At 47.6% G+C, this 17,265-nt stretch overlaps 1 protein-coding gene across 1 annotated transcript in view; it reads left to right on the top strand.

The window, feature by feature from the left end:
• Nucleotides 1–17,265, top strand: part of LOC138580083 (methanethiol oxidase-like) — a 364,838-nt gene that overhangs the window by 139,813 nt on the left and 207,760 nt on the right. The gene's annotated exons all lie outside the window — the stretch shown is intronic.

The following is a 17,265-nucleotide window of genomic DNA, read 5'->3' as shown; positions in this document are numbered from 1 at the left end:
TAGACCGCAGTGTTCCATCCTTTTGTACTGGCAGGACTCCCCAGCCTGGAAGAGGCACTTGCAAGTAAACTCTTGTTACTGCCCCAGAACAAGTACGACCTTCTGTATTGCCTTTCAGTGAGGCCCACGGTTTCACTGCCCCTGGACAAGTACCACCTTCTGTATTCCCATTCAGGGAGGCCCACGCCGCACTTTCACTGCCGCCGACGCCACTCTTTCACTGCCGCCGACGCCACTCTTTCACTGCCCCGGAGTATGTACCACCTTCTGTATTGCCTTTCAGTGAGGCCCACACGTTCACTGCCCCTGAACCAGTACCACCTTCTGTATTGCCTTTCAGGAAGGCCCACGCTTTCACTGCCTCTGGACAAGTACCACCCACTGTATTGCCTTTCAGTGAGGCCCACGCTTTCACTGCCCCTAGTCAAGTACCACCCACTGTATTGCCTTTCAGTGAGGCCCACGCTTTCACTGCCACTGAACCAGTACCACATTCTGTATTGCCTTTCAGTGAGGCCCACGCTTTCACTTCCCCATGAACCAGTACCACCTTCTGTATTGCCTTTCAGTGAGGCCCTCGCTTTCACTGCCCCAGGACAAGTACCACCTTCTGTATTCCCATTCAGTGAGGCCTACGCCGCACTTTCACTGCCCCTTTCACTGCCGCCCACGCCACTCTTTCACTGCCCCGGAGTATGTACCACCTTCTGTATTGCCTTTCAGTGAGGCCCACGCTTTCACTGCCCCTGAACCAGTACCACCTTCTGTATTGCCTTTCAGTGAGGCCCAAGCTTTCACTGCCCCTGGACAAGTACCACCTTCTGTATTGCCTTTCAGTGAGGCCCACGCTTTCACTGCCACTGGACAAGTACCACCTTCTGTATTGCCTTTCACTGAGACCCACGCTTTCACTGCCACTGGACAAGTACCACCTTCTGTATTGCCTTTCAGTGAGGCCCTCGCTTTCACTGCCCCTGAACCAGTACCACCTTCTGTATTGCCTTTCAGTGAGGCCCACGCTTTCACTGCCCCTGAACCAGTACCACCTTCTGTATTGCCTTTCAGTGAGGCCCAAGCTTTCACTGCCCCTGGACAAGTACCACCTTCTGTATTGCCTTTCAGTGAGGCCCACGCTTTCACTGCCACTGGACAAGTACCACCTTCTGTATTGCCTTTCACTGAGACCCACGCTTTCACTGCCACCCCCACCACGCTTTCTCTGCCCCTGAAAAAGTATTGTTGTAAATGATGTGGCCGTTGGGTTGCAGTGGGTTTACAGACCAACTGTAAAGTCAAGGAGTTGGCAGGTAATCTTTATTAAAATATGTACATATATACAGGAACCTGTTACTCTTAGTGAAGATGTACAATGGGACAAGACAGAGGGGTGGGAGATCACCGACTGGCCATCCACATGCATACCAGCTCAGGCCCCTAACTGTCACTCCTGGAACTCTCACACACAGTCGCACAGCAACATTCCCCTGAGCTGCCACTCACACATTCCTCAACATACAGAAGGCCAGTGGAAGGATAAGACAAGTACACACATCAAAACAAGTATCGCCTTCAGTGAGGCCCACGCCTTCACTGCTACTGGACAAGTACAACCTCCTGTATTGCCATTCAGGGAGGCCCGCGCTTTCACTGCCCCCACGCCACTCTTTCACTGCCCCTGCATATGTACCACCTTCTCTATTGCCATTCAGGGAGGCCCATGCCACGCTTTCACTGCCACTAGACAAGTACCACCTTCAGTGTTGCCTTTCAGTGAGGCCCTCTCTTTCACTGCCACGCACGCCACGCTTTCACTGCCCCTGTATATGTACCACCTTCTGTATTGCCATTCAGGGAGGTTCACACCACACTTTCACTGCCCCTCATGCCACACTTTCACTGCCCCTGAGTATGTACCACCTTCTGTATTGCCTTTCAGGGAGGCCCGCGCTTTCATTGCCCCCACGCCACGCTTTCACTGCCCCTGCATATGTACCACCTTCTCTATTGCCATTCAGGGAGGCCCATGCCACGCTTTCACTCCCCTAGACAAGTACCACCTTCAGTGTTGCCATTCAGGGAGGTTCACACCACACTTTCACTGCCCCTCACGCCACACTTTCACTGCCCCTGAGTATGTACCACCTTCTGTATTGCCTTTCAGTGAGGCCCACTCTTTCACTGCCACACACGCCACGCTTTCACTGCCCCTGCATATGTACCACCTTCTGTGTTGCCATTCAGGGAGGCCCACACCACGCTTTCACTGCCAATTGGAGCACTGGTCTGTTTTTGACACTGGGATCTAGAAACCCATCCTATCCTCCTCCAACATACACTTCTCCCGTTGCATCAACCTGCTCCTTTCTGCTCCTCTCTCCTGCCAGCTCGCCGTCTCTAGCTACCCCAATAGATGCCAATGAACATGTGCAGCGGAACAAGGCCACCTCACATACTGCCCCCCTGCCTTCCTAACTGGGTAGAATCCAGGGCCACCCAGGCCCCATTTCAGCACGCTGCCATCTTGCACCAGCTGCCCCCACTATCATCTTGTTGGCATGCCCAAGCCACATGGGAGATGTACTCCTGTCCTTCACTCTGCAGAAGTGTACCACACCCTCCGCTTTGCTGTTAGGCAAAGTACCAATGCAGCATTCTTAAGTGTGCGCACAGCACCCCAAAGCCACTGTGTGGCTAATATCCTAAGTTCCCCGTTGCTTGGCTAAATTGATAACCGCATATTCTTGCACAGCCACTTTTTTTTAGAGAAGTGGGGCCAACACCCAAAATAGTCTAGAGCTTGTTTCACTGCTGTCTATTTGAAGTAAAATGTTCACGTTCCCATGGACCATGGCTTTCCCCAGTCCTTAAGTCTTCAACCTATGTCTGCTGGTGGCCAAATACACATGGAGTTCTTAACTCTCAAGCTGCTTCTCCACAATACCCAGGCCCCTGCCCAGGCCTAGCATTGCTTACGCGTTGGATACAGCCATTCTATGCATGCCTATACATTCCACCTTCTAACAGCGGTCTGGGTCTGCATAACATACATGTTGTATGCATTTGCTGTCTTGTGATCCCTGCTAATAGCCCTCCCACTATCGCCTTCAATACTGGGGCCCTAGCGTACCCGCCCTGTCGTTGGGGCACACACCTAGCCGTCATTTCAATTGCACTTCTTGCTGGGTACTTAGTATACCCCCTCCATTCACTCTCCTTCCTTGCTGATGCACATTCTGTTTCAGCTTTTAATAGGGGGTCATAATACCCCAGTTACTGGCAGACCCTTGAAAGGATATCCAGGCAGATAAAGATCAGTTTAGCCTGCATTCTTGAGGACAAACGTGTACATAGCTCAGGTAGTCCTGTTACAATTTACCTGCTGTTAAACAATGATCTCGGCAGCATTTTCTTTTACCCTCTGAACTATTTTACTGGCATAATTCAGATGTCTGCAGCAGGTGCAGTAACCCACCGAGCAATCGGCTCAGCCATTTGCACCTTGATCTCAACTGGGGTTGCCCATCCCACCAAGCGCTGCAGCCTGTGCATCTACCCACTCGGCTATTCTCCTCGCTGTGCACTGCCGGCAACTGACTTTGGCGGTGTGCGGCGAACTTACTAGTAGCCCGGCATGCACACAGTGATTCCACCTTGGGCCTGTCCGGACAACACATGTCATACGTTGGTCGCTGTGGGGTGCGGTCCGGGCCAACGCTGTATGGTGCCCCCAAAAGTCTGCCCTCCCTGCTAGCCTTGGAGCCTACATCCAGGGGCATGTGTAGCCTTTCAATGGAATGCCACTCGACACAATATGCCCACTACTCTGGATCCCTTCTCTGGAGGGTAATGCTTGGTTGTGTGGCAGGGCACTCATTTCCCCTATTGAGGGTTTCTCAAAGAGTCTATAAAGGATGTTTTCTGTTTTGTTAAACTCTAAATTGCAGTTTGCTGCTAGCTTTTCAAATGGCCTCAAGTTTACATTTTATAAATATATCAACCTCAGCAATACCCAAAATTGAGTATAAAATCTTTAAAATTCTTTACCTTAAGAATATCTGTCCCTATAAGAAATTCAACAAGATAATATATGAACACATTTTCATCACAGTTCATTATGTCAGTTATTGCAGCTCTACAAGTATCTTCATTGTATTTCTATAAAATGTGGAGAAATTAACAGAACGTGTTGAGTGAGGAAAGCTTACTTTCTGGTTTCCTGTATTTCTAATTTCCTTCCTCAGTCGCACGCTTTACTTCTTATTACCTTCCCCACAATGTTTTAATTCATGTGATGATTTGCATCACACATATCTAACAGACCGACTTCTGCACAATTTCTAGCCGCATTATACGCTTGCCTGTGTTATAATCGCTGGAAATAACATCAAGGGTGACTCCATATATTTTTTTAAAGGCACTAAACAGCCCTCTGCCCATCCAACATATTTCAGGACTGGTGCAATTATATAAACAATCTCCAGTCCTAGAATATTTGAAAAGTGTTGGCTAGATAGTGCCTTAAAAAAATATTGAGTCAACCACAATGTTATTCCCAGTGATTTATATCACTGGATAACACATTAATCCATCTATAGTTTGTCTGAGCTGCTGTTGTTTCAAGTAGAGCAGTATTTACATTCGGATGAATGGACACCCACAAACGTATTCTTTGTAAAATACGTCACAAATTTTCTGTTTGCTTCCAGACCAATGGTCATAACAAAAAGAGGGGTATACCCCTGGTGATGCAGCTTTCGGTGGGGTACTACAATATACATAGGGTTTCCAAAAGTCCTCTAACGAAATTATTATTTTGCCCACATAGTCAAATAAATTCAATTAATTTTTGTGTTGAGTATCGTTAGATATCTCAAATATTTCAATACCTTTGTAGTTGAAGTGAACAGTCAGCCGCAAAGAAAAAAAAAAAAAAAAAAAGGAGAAAAAAAGTCTTTGCATTTTATTTATTTCATGTTTTGGGAAAATACTTTTTTTATAAAAAGATATTTTTTTTTAAATACAAGTGATTTGACAACAAAAATATAATAAGGAGAAGTTGTTAAAAGATAAGCAAAAACATTACATGTTTAAATGACAAAAGACAATAGAGCAACAAAGAAACAATTTATAATGTTAATTATGCAAATCAAATTATTTGAGAGTATTCAGAGTCTTTCAGAGTCTTAATTCTCAAGACAGGTTTGCCTACGTACAAGACAGTAATTAGTAGCTGGCTCTGAGGTCAAAAAGAATCTTTTTGTTTGGTTTTTCTGTTGACCTCTGTTACGTTTCGGCGAGACCACCTGTGGGGCCTGAATTTCAAAAGTACGCCTTCCTCGGGGCAGTTTATTTAAAGGAACAATCCTTTTTTTGAGCTGCTCCATTCCTGTCCTCTCAGGTTGTTAACCTGGAAAACCATTGCTTTAGTGGCCACCACTTCTGCTCACAGGGTTAGTGAGTTCATTCACAGTATTCTCCAAAGAGAAAGTCAATTTGACGGTTCGTCCCTCCTTCCTTCCCAAGGTGGTGTCTGAATTTCATCTGACACAGACGATCACACTGCAAGCCTTCTAGACCCTCCTTGCCCTGATATGGTTACAATATCACTATAATGTGATATACATTTCATACAAGAATGGATCGCCATATGTATCGTTAAGATCAGTGTGCATAGACCCGGTGTCTGGTCAAAGGTTCGAGTCCAAAATGATTGAATGCCATAGGGTCGAGTTAATAAGACCTAAAACAAAAGGGTCGAATTTTTATTTTAAATATATTTCTGAGGCTTGTGGAATCTGCTTAGATCACATGCTGTGCATAGGCCGACATCTAGTGGAAGCTGCGGAGTATTACAGTTTGTTTTTCGAAAGTCGAAAATGGGCGTCGACACAGGCGTGCCAGTAATACTATCCCTAGTGTGACGTCCACTGTACCCAAGATCCCTCACGCGTGTAGGATCCTCAGATTGTTTTTTTCCGCCATACTGGTCGGAAGCATCTTGCGGAGTTCCCTGGCCTTAGCCATACTTTTGCTGTTATTATAATTTTAATTCTTATTCATTCCCTTCCCCACCCCAACGTCGACCCTCAACCTCGACGACGGCTGGAGAAGTCATCGACCGTCGACTGCTGCACGACGGATCTGGGCCTCGGTAGGCCGCTGGCCTCGGCCCGGGCCTAGTAGGCCGCTGGCCTCGGCCCTTACAAGTAGGGAGAGTGGGGGGTGGTACATACTCTTCACTCTTGATATATAGTTACATTTATATATATTCCTACACTTAGCAGCCCGCTGCCTTAAGGTGCGTATGGAGGGTACCCCTTTTCAATTCTGCCCCAAGTGCAATCGCAAATACCCTTGGGTCGACAGGCACGCCACGTGCAATCTCTGCTTGCCGAGGGATCACCCCGAAGCGAACTGCAGAGCGTGTAGTAGGTTTAAACCTAAGACACTTAAGGACCGTTCGACAAAGCGTTGGGCCCACCACGCCAGGCAGGAGGCCATGGCAGCGGAGGGCGCCTTCAGCGATGGCAGCGACGCCGTACTTTCGGACGGCGAGGGCATTACGGCGTCGAAAGACAGCCGACGAGCGCAGGTCCCCGACCTCGGAAGGTCGTCCGGCAAGGCGGCTATGGGGAAGACCCCCGGCGACGCAAGCGCTACACACCTAACACACACTAAACACACTAAGACCAACCGGACCTCGACGACGTCGACTTCCCGGAAAGAGGCACAAAAAGAACGGTCCGACTCGGTGTCCTCTGGGCGCTCTCGATCGAGATCGCCTCACGACGCAAGGCAATCATCCACTCTTGCCAAGAGTGCCTCGCTACACACACTAACGGAAGTTCGATCGTCGGGAGACGAAGACGACTTCCACCCCCAGGCCGCGCTCCAAGATACCGAGACCGCGGTTAACACCAGTGAGGCCCCACGCCCGAAGCACACAGATACCTTTCCAGACCCTCGACGCCAGGCGTCGAAAGTCTCTGGGGCCCCCAAGGGACAGGGAAAACATTTTTCCACGCACGGAGAAGGGGGGAAACAGCGGAAAGCACAGCCTTCCACCCCTGTAAAGCCTAAGCAGACAAGCAAACACAAGTCTACCCTTGAAAATAAATCACCTGCTAAAGTAATACCCTGTTCCAGGGAATGGTCCAGTGAAGACATAGACAGGGTTATGTCTAGGATGTCTTCCTTAGCTGATTTTTATGATAAGAACCCAGAACACTTTCTTTCATATAACCCTCAAGGGGCCACACCCTCAGGCTCCTCCGATCCCATCCCGCTAAGTAAAAAGCCCCGGGTCGAAAGACCTGAACCCTTCGAGGTTCAGCCTTACTCCACTTCATATTCTACTCCACTCCCCAGTTACCAGGGACAAGCTTTCCCTAGAGAGGACCAGGAGTTGGACATGATGGAAGAACAAACCGGGACAGATTACTATGCGGAGGATGAGGACTTGGAGGAGGGAGAAGATGAGCAGGAAATTTACAGAGTAGATTCCCCAGTACAAAGCGAAGCCCCAGTTACTGACTCTCCAGTTGATAACCAGCCCCTCCTTAACGAGGTTCTCGCCCGAGCAGCGGAACACTTCCACATCGACACCCACGGTGTACAGGAGGAAAGGGACTTCGCGGAGGAGTTTGTAGGAGAGAGAAGACCAGTCGCTCAGACCATCCCTATCCTCAAATCCATCCAACGAAGAATAGATCCTTCCCTGGTGAATCCGAACCTCACCAGAGCTGTCAACCCCAGAATTGAAAAGATTTTCCGGCCAGCCCAGTCTGACCCTCTGTATATAAGGGGACATCTTAAACCAGATTCCCTAGTGGTTACCAACACTAGAAAAAGGGCTGGCACGCCCTTATCTTCATCAGAAGCTCCTCCCGACAAGGAGAGCAAAAAACTTTACGGGTTTGGCAGGAAGGTAGCCTCAACGTCCGCCTACCAAGCAAGGATTGCGAATTCCACCACCCTGTTGGCTAGTTACAATTGCCATCAATGGGAAGAGGTCGCGGCGCTCATTGCCTCTGCTCCAGAACCATTAAAGGGCCAGCTGGCTCGGATCTCGGCAGAAGGGAGAGCCGTGTCTGGTTGCATTTTAAAAGCAACTTTCGACGCCGCTGACAACGCAGGGAGATTGATAGCAGAAGGTACTGTTATCAAAAGACATGCGTGGTTACGGCAGTCGGGATTCAAGACAGAAACCCAGGCTTCTTTAATAGACAAGCCAGTGGAACCCGACCTATTGTTTGGGAAAGCGGTCGAAGACGCACTTAAAAATGCCAAAGATGAATATGAGACTCTCAAATCCCTTGGCCAGCTTACCAACAAACCCCCTAACCAGAGGGGGAACAGTAATTTTCGTCGCCCACGCGGACAAAATTCACAAAGAGGCAACTATGCCCAGGGACAGGGTACACAATGGAATAACAACCAGCAGTCTACCCAGAGTTACGGCAGGGGTAACAAGAGAGGTCGTGGAAGAGGCAGAGGCAGCCCCAACAAGGGAGGTGGCACGCCTCCACCAAAACAGTGACGCTCAGTTCAGGGTCCCTTGCCACGCAACCCCAGTAGGGGGACGCATTTCCACCTTCACCCAGGCTTGGGAAGGGATCACCTCAGACAGATGGGTGCTGTCAACAGTATCCGCAGGATATTGTATAGAACTACTGCAGCGTCCCCGGAACCATCCTCCACGACAAAGAGTGCACTCCCTAGAGCATCAAAGGATCCTTCTCGAGGAGATCGCCATTCTGCTAGAAAAGGACGCGATAGAACTCGTCCCAGGACACCAGGTAAACAAGGGTATCTATTCAACTTACTTCCTTGTGCCAAAGAAAGATTTGACAATGCGCCCAGTATTAGACTTGCGGCCTGCCAACAAGTATGTCAAGCCCCAAAAATTCCGTATGACCACGCTACAAGAGGTAATCCCCCTCCTAAAAAAGGGGGATTACATGGCAACCTTGGATATGAAAGATGCTTATTTTCATATTTCCATGCTCCCAGCGCACAGAAAGTACTTACGCTTCAAGGTAGACAGTCGCCACTACCAATTCAAGGTACTGCCCTTCGGGATAGCTTCTGCACCAAGGGTATTCACCAAGGTACTGGCGGTGGCGGCTGCACACCTACGCAGGGAAGCAATCCCGGTGTACCCTTATCTGGACGACTGGCTCATAACGGGGGAGACCCCAGGAATTTGCAGGTCAAACATTCAGAGGACTATCGACCTCCTCCACGTATTAGGCTTCTCTATCAACGAGAAAAAGTCAAGTCTGGTGCCAAGCACCTCAAAACAATTTCTAGGAGCTATCCTAGATACTCAGAAAGGATTGACCTTCCCTTCGGAAGAGAGAATTCGGAATATACTTCTGCAAATTCCGCATTATCAGTCAGGTCAACAGATAACAGTACGCAAAGCTATGCGGTTACTGGGCATGATGGCGTCATGCATTTACCTGGTCCCCCACGCGCGTCTGCGCATGCGTCCCATGCAGGAATGGTTGGCGAAACAGTGGTCTCAGGCAAGTGGTCATTGGGACGATCTAGTGGTCGTTTCGCCAACACTCGTACAGAGCCTACACTGGTGGACAAGAGAGAATCTCGCAAAGGGGAAACCCTTTTACAATCCCGAAGTACAAGCCGTGGTAACTACAGATGCATGCCTGACTGGGTGGGGAGCTCACCATCTCCACCACACAGCTCAGGGTCTCTGGTCTCACTCAGTAGCCAAGAACCACATCAATCTGCTAGAGCTTCTGGCAGTATTCCGAGCGCTAAAGGCGTTCGAGCCCCATCTACTGAACTTGTCGGTGCAGATCAGGACGGACAGCACGACAGCCATGTTCTATCTGAACAAGCAAGGGGGGACTCGTTCACCAAATCTGTCCAAGCTTGCCCAGAAAATCTGGATATGGGCACTCAGACGGAACATCTTCCTGTCATCGCAACATGTTCCAGGGGAGCTCAATTCCCTAGCGGATGCTCTAAGCAGAGACTCCCTCCCAGAAGAACACGAATGGGTCCTTCACAGAGACGTGGTAGAAGATCTCTTCTCTCAGTGGGGTTTCCCCACTATAGACCTATTCGCCACAAGCGAAAACAAACAATGCCCAGGATTTGCATCCAGGTTCCCCCAACCGGACTCCCAAGGGAATGCCCTGTGGATGAACTGGTCAGGGATGTTTGCGTACGCTTTTCCACCAACTCCTCTCATCAGGAAGGTGGTGTACAAGATGAACAAGGAATCGATGACGCTCATCCTAGTTGCTCCCATGTGGGCGAGACAACCATGGTTTCCACACCTACGCAGGATGGCGGTGTGCGAACCCATCAGACTCCCAGCTTGGTACAACCTACTGTCCCAGCAACAGGGTCAAACAGTGCATCAGGAACCCAACTCTATGAACCTAGCAGCATGGCTCCTGAAGTCATAGAGTTTGGACATCTCAAATTACCACAGAGGTGTATGGACATTCTAAAGGAGTCCAGGAAACCAAATACAAGGCACTGTTACTTTGATAAGTGGAAAAGATTCGTTATCTGGTGCCAGAATAAACAAATCAACCCGGTTGATTGCACTCCTTCCAACGTTGTGACATACATGCTCCACCTGCTGGATGCAGGGTTGGTTTTTAACTCACTGAAGTACACCTGGCAGCCCTCTCGGCTTACACCACATCCCATAACAAGGTCTCGTGGTGGAAAGTGCCAGTGGTTAAAGCCTTCATGGAAGGAGTAAAGAGACTTCACCCTCCTATTTCGAACCCACCGCCAGGATGGGACCTCAACGTGGTGCTAGCTAAGCTCATGGGACCCCCATTCGAACCCATGCATAAAAGTAGTCTCAAACACCTGACTTATAAAACGGCCTTCTTAGTAGCCATTACCTCCATAAGAAGGGTCAGTGAGATTCAGGCTCTGTCAGTGCAAGATCCTTTCTTTACTATCCACAAGGACAAACTGGTTTTACGCACACACCCTAGGTTCTCACCTAAATTCATATCCAAGTTCCATGTAAACCAGTCCATCGAGCTTCCGGCTTTCTTCAAAAACCCACAAAGCTCGGCTGAGGTAAAACTACACACCCTAGATGTGCGTAGGGCGGTCCTATACTATGTAAATAAGACCAGACCGCTAAGGAAAACAGATCAACTGTTTGTCTCCGTAGCTACAGGCAGAGAGGGGGATCGCGTCTCTAAAGGCGCTATCTCTAAGTGGATTATCAACTGTATACAGCTGTGTTACTCTCTTTCTGAAAAGACTCTGCCTTTTACGCCAAGGGCCCACTCTACTAGAGGCATTGGTGCCACTCTGGCTTTCATTGCAAATGTTCCCCTCGACACCATTTGCAAAGCGGCTACTTGGAGCTCTATTCACACTTTTACTCAGCATTACTGCATTGACACTCATTCCAAGACAGATACACAAGTGGGACAAGCGGTTCTAAGACACCTGTTTGCTCATGACCCTTCTCACATCCCACCTCCTTCTTCTGGTACTGCTCGCTAATCTATGCACAGCATGTGATCTAAGCAGATTCCACAAGCCTCAGAAGGGATACATTACTCACCGTAATCGTATTTCTGATGCTTGTATCTGCTTAGATTCACATGCGACCCACCCTTCCTCCCCTCCGAGAGAAGGCGCATGATTGCTTGTAGTCTTACCTTTCTGTTTATCTGCTTGGATTATCTGTACTCACGCTACTCCTCATGCTTCCTCATGTCAGAAAAAATACAATCTGAGGATCCTACACGCGTGAGGGATCTTGGGTACAGTGGACGTCACACTAGGGATAGTATTACTGGCACGCCTGTGTCGACGCCCATTTTCGACTTTCGAAAAACAAACTGTAATACTCCGCAGCTTCCACTAGATGTCGGCCTATGCACAGCATGTGAATCTAAGCAGATACAAGCATCAGAAATACGATTACGGTGAGTAATGTATCCCATATATATATTTTTGGGTTTCCGTATAGGAAAAAGTGTTTTTTACCACAAAAAAGAGGGTTCAGGGGGGGACCCTCCCTAAATAAAAAAAATAAAAATAAAAAAAATAAATCAACCCTTTTGTTTTCGGTCCTTTTGATTCAACCCTATTGTATTTCGATCCTTTTGATTCGAAACTTTGACCTATAACCCATAGACCCATATTACCAAATTACTGTGAATGCAAGCAGACGTCCATGGCCAAATGATAATGATGTGTTATTATGTAGCACTTACGCTTAAGCACTTTTTATAGAAAAAATATACATGCACTATCACCCAACCTATGTTGGTACTCCTTTATTGACCTCAGAAGGATGAAAGGCTGAGTTGGTGTTTAAGAACAGACTAAATCAGTGACTTAACCCCTGAAGTGTGCCTGAAATAAACCTTCAATGAGTCTAGCAATTATTGTATAGAATTCCAGAAATTAAGAAGGGGGGTCCTGGGAGTCCCTCTGCCAGACATTAGTCCTGGTTATGAGAGCCTTATCCAGAGTCTTTAGCTCACCATCTTTCACAGAGGAGAAATATCCCAAACATATCAGTCTTTGTCCTGCCCGGCAGAGAGTCTCCCAGGACCCCCCTTGTTATTAGCATATTTTAAGTAACTTTGGGTCTCACCCTAAGTTACTAGGGGAATCCAGACGTGGACCCCTTGCTTACTATTCTTAGAGAGGCACAGCTCCACCCTACTGATGAGGTCCAACCAGACCGAAACATGTCTGGGGTTGCTGTTGGTACTCTTGTTCAGAGGAGAATTGCCTAGCATTTCGGTGCTGGACTGCCCCAGGGCAGGACAAAGACTGATATGTTTGGGATATTTCTTCTCTGTGAAAGATGGTGAGCTAAAGACTCTGGGTAAGTCTCTCGTAACCATGACTAATGTCTGGCAGATGGACTCCCAGGACCCCCCCCCCCTTGTTATTTGCATAGAATTCCAGAAAGACACATTATTTGGCATTACTATCCTTTTTTATTTAGGGTCACTGCTGAAAGTGTTACACTTGTGTAACCCCTGTTCTTTAAAAAAAAAAAAATTTAAGAGACCTGAACAAGAAAGCCAGTAATGTCTCCCTGGAAATCTCCACCTGCCAAAGCTTTGGCTTATCCACCCTTCTCCACCCCGCAATTAAGGCTTGGGTGAGGCGGCCTTCCTACTTTGAAGTGAGCAGCACTTCAGAAGCATTTGAAGGAGGACACAATGCCTGTAGGTGTTTGCTTCTTTACCCACCCATTGACTGCTCATGGCCATGCTAAACTATATGGCCATTCCCACCCACTTCCTGTCCCTCCCTGCCCCAAGCACACCACCCTGGGATCTCTTTGAGCTAGCTTCATCAAGCCGTAAAATCAAACTTTGCACTCCATGTGCCTGCCAGGGATTTTTCAAAGCGGTCTTCTGAGAGTTAATGGTTTAATTGTGTGCAGTAAACGTGGTACTGGTGTAATAGAAATGCCAGGTCGGCCTTCAGCTGCTTGATTTATAAGTAGTATACGTGTCCTTCACTGAAGTTTGGGTAAAAGCAAGCATTGGCAAAACCAGGAGTTTCATCTAGGATGGGTATTAGCTAAGCATTGCTGTCATGTGCCCAAGTACATGCAGCCTTTTCCAGCTGCTAGCAATAATGGGCAGTTAGTACCAGTATGGCAATGCCAGGCAAAAGACTTTCCGATGTCAACACAAAAGCCAAAACTGTTGCCATTGCCAGTGTTTGTTTTCGTTTTTAGCTGTGCCCCACCCCTCTACAAATACATGCAGAAGATCCACAGTGGCAAAGTGACACTCCTACCCCCGTGATTCAAGGAGTACGAGGACAACGGCTGCCTCTGCCCCAAGCACTGGGCGCCTATGCCCAACAATGCACAAAAAGCCTTTGCCACATGTAGACCCCAGTTCTGTTGGTCCAATGCAGCCTTTGACTGGCATTTGGGATGCAGAACTCCACCCGTTCTGCTCCAGGATTTCAGGGGACCCTTCCTGGCGATGGGACGTACAATGCCTGAGACGTGTGTCCTAAGTGCAGGTGCCTGCCTTAGCGGGAGAGTCTTGCTTTAACAGACCTATATTTAACCTGCACAACTCAAAGCACCTTTTTAAGCAGTCTTTGTAAGTGTGAAGAGAAACTGATCAGTACACGCATGTAACACCATGCATCCCCTTTGTCCCTTTCACATCCTACTGGCTAACACCCTCCCTCCTAAATGTCTCTTTGACCTCCACTCACCGAGCATCAGGGCACCTCCTTGCATCTCCTTGGAGGCAGCACTTCTCCTGATCCTGGATGTCCCATTGTTTAGGGTTTGGCTCCATGGTCAGCTGGAGAAATCGATTGAAGACCCTGGGGACAAACCTTGAACAACCATGAAAGAACCCTAGGCATATGCATTTTCTTAATGATCATAAAAATGAGGACATATCCAGCAGGTAAGACTGGCAACTTTTGGCCTGGGGGGATGGGGGAGGAGTACACTTTTCTGGCCCATGGTGCAATGGCCCAAACCCAACAATGAAACAGCCCCAACTTCCAGAGCAACTAAACTCAATACCACCCTCACTCCATCTACACATTCTCCAGCATGCATAGCAAGACATTGACATTACTTTCCTTTCATGAAAAACATTGTTCAGTTTTGTTTGTCATTGCTTGAAGGTACGGGGCCCAGAGTACAATCCCCCAACCTCCGTCCCATACCAAATGCAGTTAAATGTTTTCACCAGGATAAGATACTTAGGGGAAATGGCAATGCTGGGATTTGAGTCTGCGTTTCCTTATGTTCCAGTTTGCAATTCGACATCAGGCTACATCTCCTCCCATCTTTAGTTTTAGACCAATGTGAAGAGGTGCAGAACTGGAGAACTCATTGGAAAAGTACAATCTTGGGGGTGGGGCTTTTCTCTAAGAGCCACACGCCTGCTGGCATGGCAAAAGACCCAAATCTGGCTTCCTGTCTCCCTACCGCACAACACCTGCCACCCTGTCTATCCACCTCGCCTTCACAAAAGAACCTCACTTGGCCTATGGCCTCACCACCAGTACACATTATATAAATGGTTCAAATGTATTTATGGAGTAACACTATAGATGATAAACCCATATAAGTGAGACTTTCTCTATAGACTGTTAAGGAAAACAAGGCACTGTGATGAAAAGTGATTTATCAGGATCACAAAATGTGTCAATTGTGGAAGGCAGGGATTTAAGGCATAGCTTCCAGGTTTCAGAGTTAAGTGGAAATGGCAAAATAAGTAATATTTGGCACATACTGCAAATTTGTATAGTCTGTCCAATTCAGAGTTTGATCAAATGCTACCGGCTGTATTTTAGGTGTACCTTCTATTGACAATCTGCCTATTTCTGCCTCCATCTAAGAGGTGGAGTTAAAAAGAAACTAAATTGCCCCCAATTTTATTGTAAACTTTTCTTTTACTGTACAGAAGGAAAGTACTGGTGCTTCATTTATTACAGTTAAACGTTTTTAGAAAGGGTCATGGGAAGGGGGTGAAAAGGTGGGGCTTTTGGATGCTCCCCTCACCACCGTCCACGTAATGCCTAAAAGGTTCCACATGGACATTAACAAATGTCCAGTAGTGATGTGAGCTGTACGGCACATAACCCATTTCAACCTTCCCAATAAAGGTAGAAATGGCTCAAAACAAGGTTTATAAAAACCTTTTCACATTGCCACCAGTGCAGGTGGTATTCCAAAAATACCATATTTACTGGTCGTAAACTCTCAATCGGACATTTTTTCAGAAATGCCACTGGTGGAGATGGCAACCTTCTCCGACAGTATTGCATAAAACAATCTACCCAACTCTGAGCCCCTTAAGTTTGAAGTCTACTAATAATTAATACCTGAATGTTACATATTTCTGTGCATGTTTTTCAGCAGAAAGGAGTGCCACAATCCAGCAGTCATTTCTAAATAAGCACCATGAGTGCTATTAAACTTTTTTGTAATTGGAAGCAATAGAGACATTCACCAGAATTAAGGGAAGCATTCTTACAGAATGAAACAGGACACACTCCAATAAGATGCAGACCCTTACTTCCTTGGCAAGTAGGAGTCGTGATGCGTTGGTGAGGATTGTAACAGACCAATGGTGTGTGGGCAGCAGTGGTGTCAGTTACCCAGGCTCTTCTCCCACTCACACGCCCACTGTGAAGGCCTCCCAGGCACATCTGCAACATTGTTGAAATCAAGATGAGGTTCTCACCCCATCTAAGCAGAAGTTGAACAGGCCTTTACAATCTGAAGGATTCTACCTTTTCCAATGTCCTTTTTCTTTTCTTTTTACGTTGTGCTGCTCTGGCCCCGGGAGCAACAGCCCAGCCAGCCTGGCGGGGCATTCTCCTCCTTGACCCCAATCCCAATCTGCCACTTCAAGAGTCTATTCCAGAGGGCACGGGACAGACAGGAAATTGGGTCGCTCAGAGCTGGCCTGTTTCCCCACCAATGTCTTTTTCGTTGCCATGAAGAGCCGCTATTTTAGGCAAGTTGGGGTTGGGGGGAGGGGAAGAGCAGGGAGAATGAGAATATTACAGGCAATCGAGAAGGGTGGTTTTATGTACTTCCTTAGCAAGGGAGTTCTACATGCGTTAATTTCAAATATATTTGGCAAAAAAACTGGATCGGGTTCCAGAAGGGAGTTTGGGTCCCTGCAAGCAATGCAGGCTTGTTGAACGTGGTCACACAACCCTTCAGTAGGACATAGTTTTGGGGGAAATGTCACTGTTTGCTAATTTAGTTCAGACGCATAATGAACAGCTGCCTCGTTATTCCCATGCCAGGGAGGGTCAGATGGATGGCAACGAGGTATTTTTACCACAAAATTACAGATGCTAAGTTTGGGTTCTGTATATAGAAGGGGGGTGAGGAACGAGGGGTTAGGTGTGCAGGTCTCCCTCTGCTATTTCTGTGGTGAAAGAAATTCAGCAATGTTGCATTCGGCCAAACAAATGCAAGGAAACCTCATCGATCCGGCTATAATGCTTCTGAAATTTCCCTCTGTAGGGTAGGGGGCTCTGCTCTCGTCTTTGAGGGCAACATATCTCCCAGGATTTAGGATTTCCAGTGTGAACAGTCATGAGTTAGAGTTATGATATGATAAACCATTTATAATGCGCCTATACACAAGTGTTTTCAGTTGATCCAATGGGAAATCATTCACACTCAGTTGTTATCCCAAAAGCCTGGACTGTAGGGCCGAGGGCCAGAGTTCTGCATCACTGCTATAGCATCTGCTGGATGCAAGAAAACTA

The sequence above is a fragment of the Ambystoma mexicanum genome, chromosome 1p, assembly GCF_040938575.1.
Source record: "Ambystoma mexicanum isolate Mex_15411 chromosome 1p, UKY_AmexF1_1, whole genome shotgun sequence".
Taxonomy (NCBI): domain Eukaryota; kingdom Metazoa; phylum Chordata; class Amphibia; order Caudata; family Ambystomatidae; genus Ambystoma; species Ambystoma mexicanum.
Note: the sequence above shows the minus strand (reverse complement) of the source record. Positions and strands in the feature narration are given on the sequence as shown.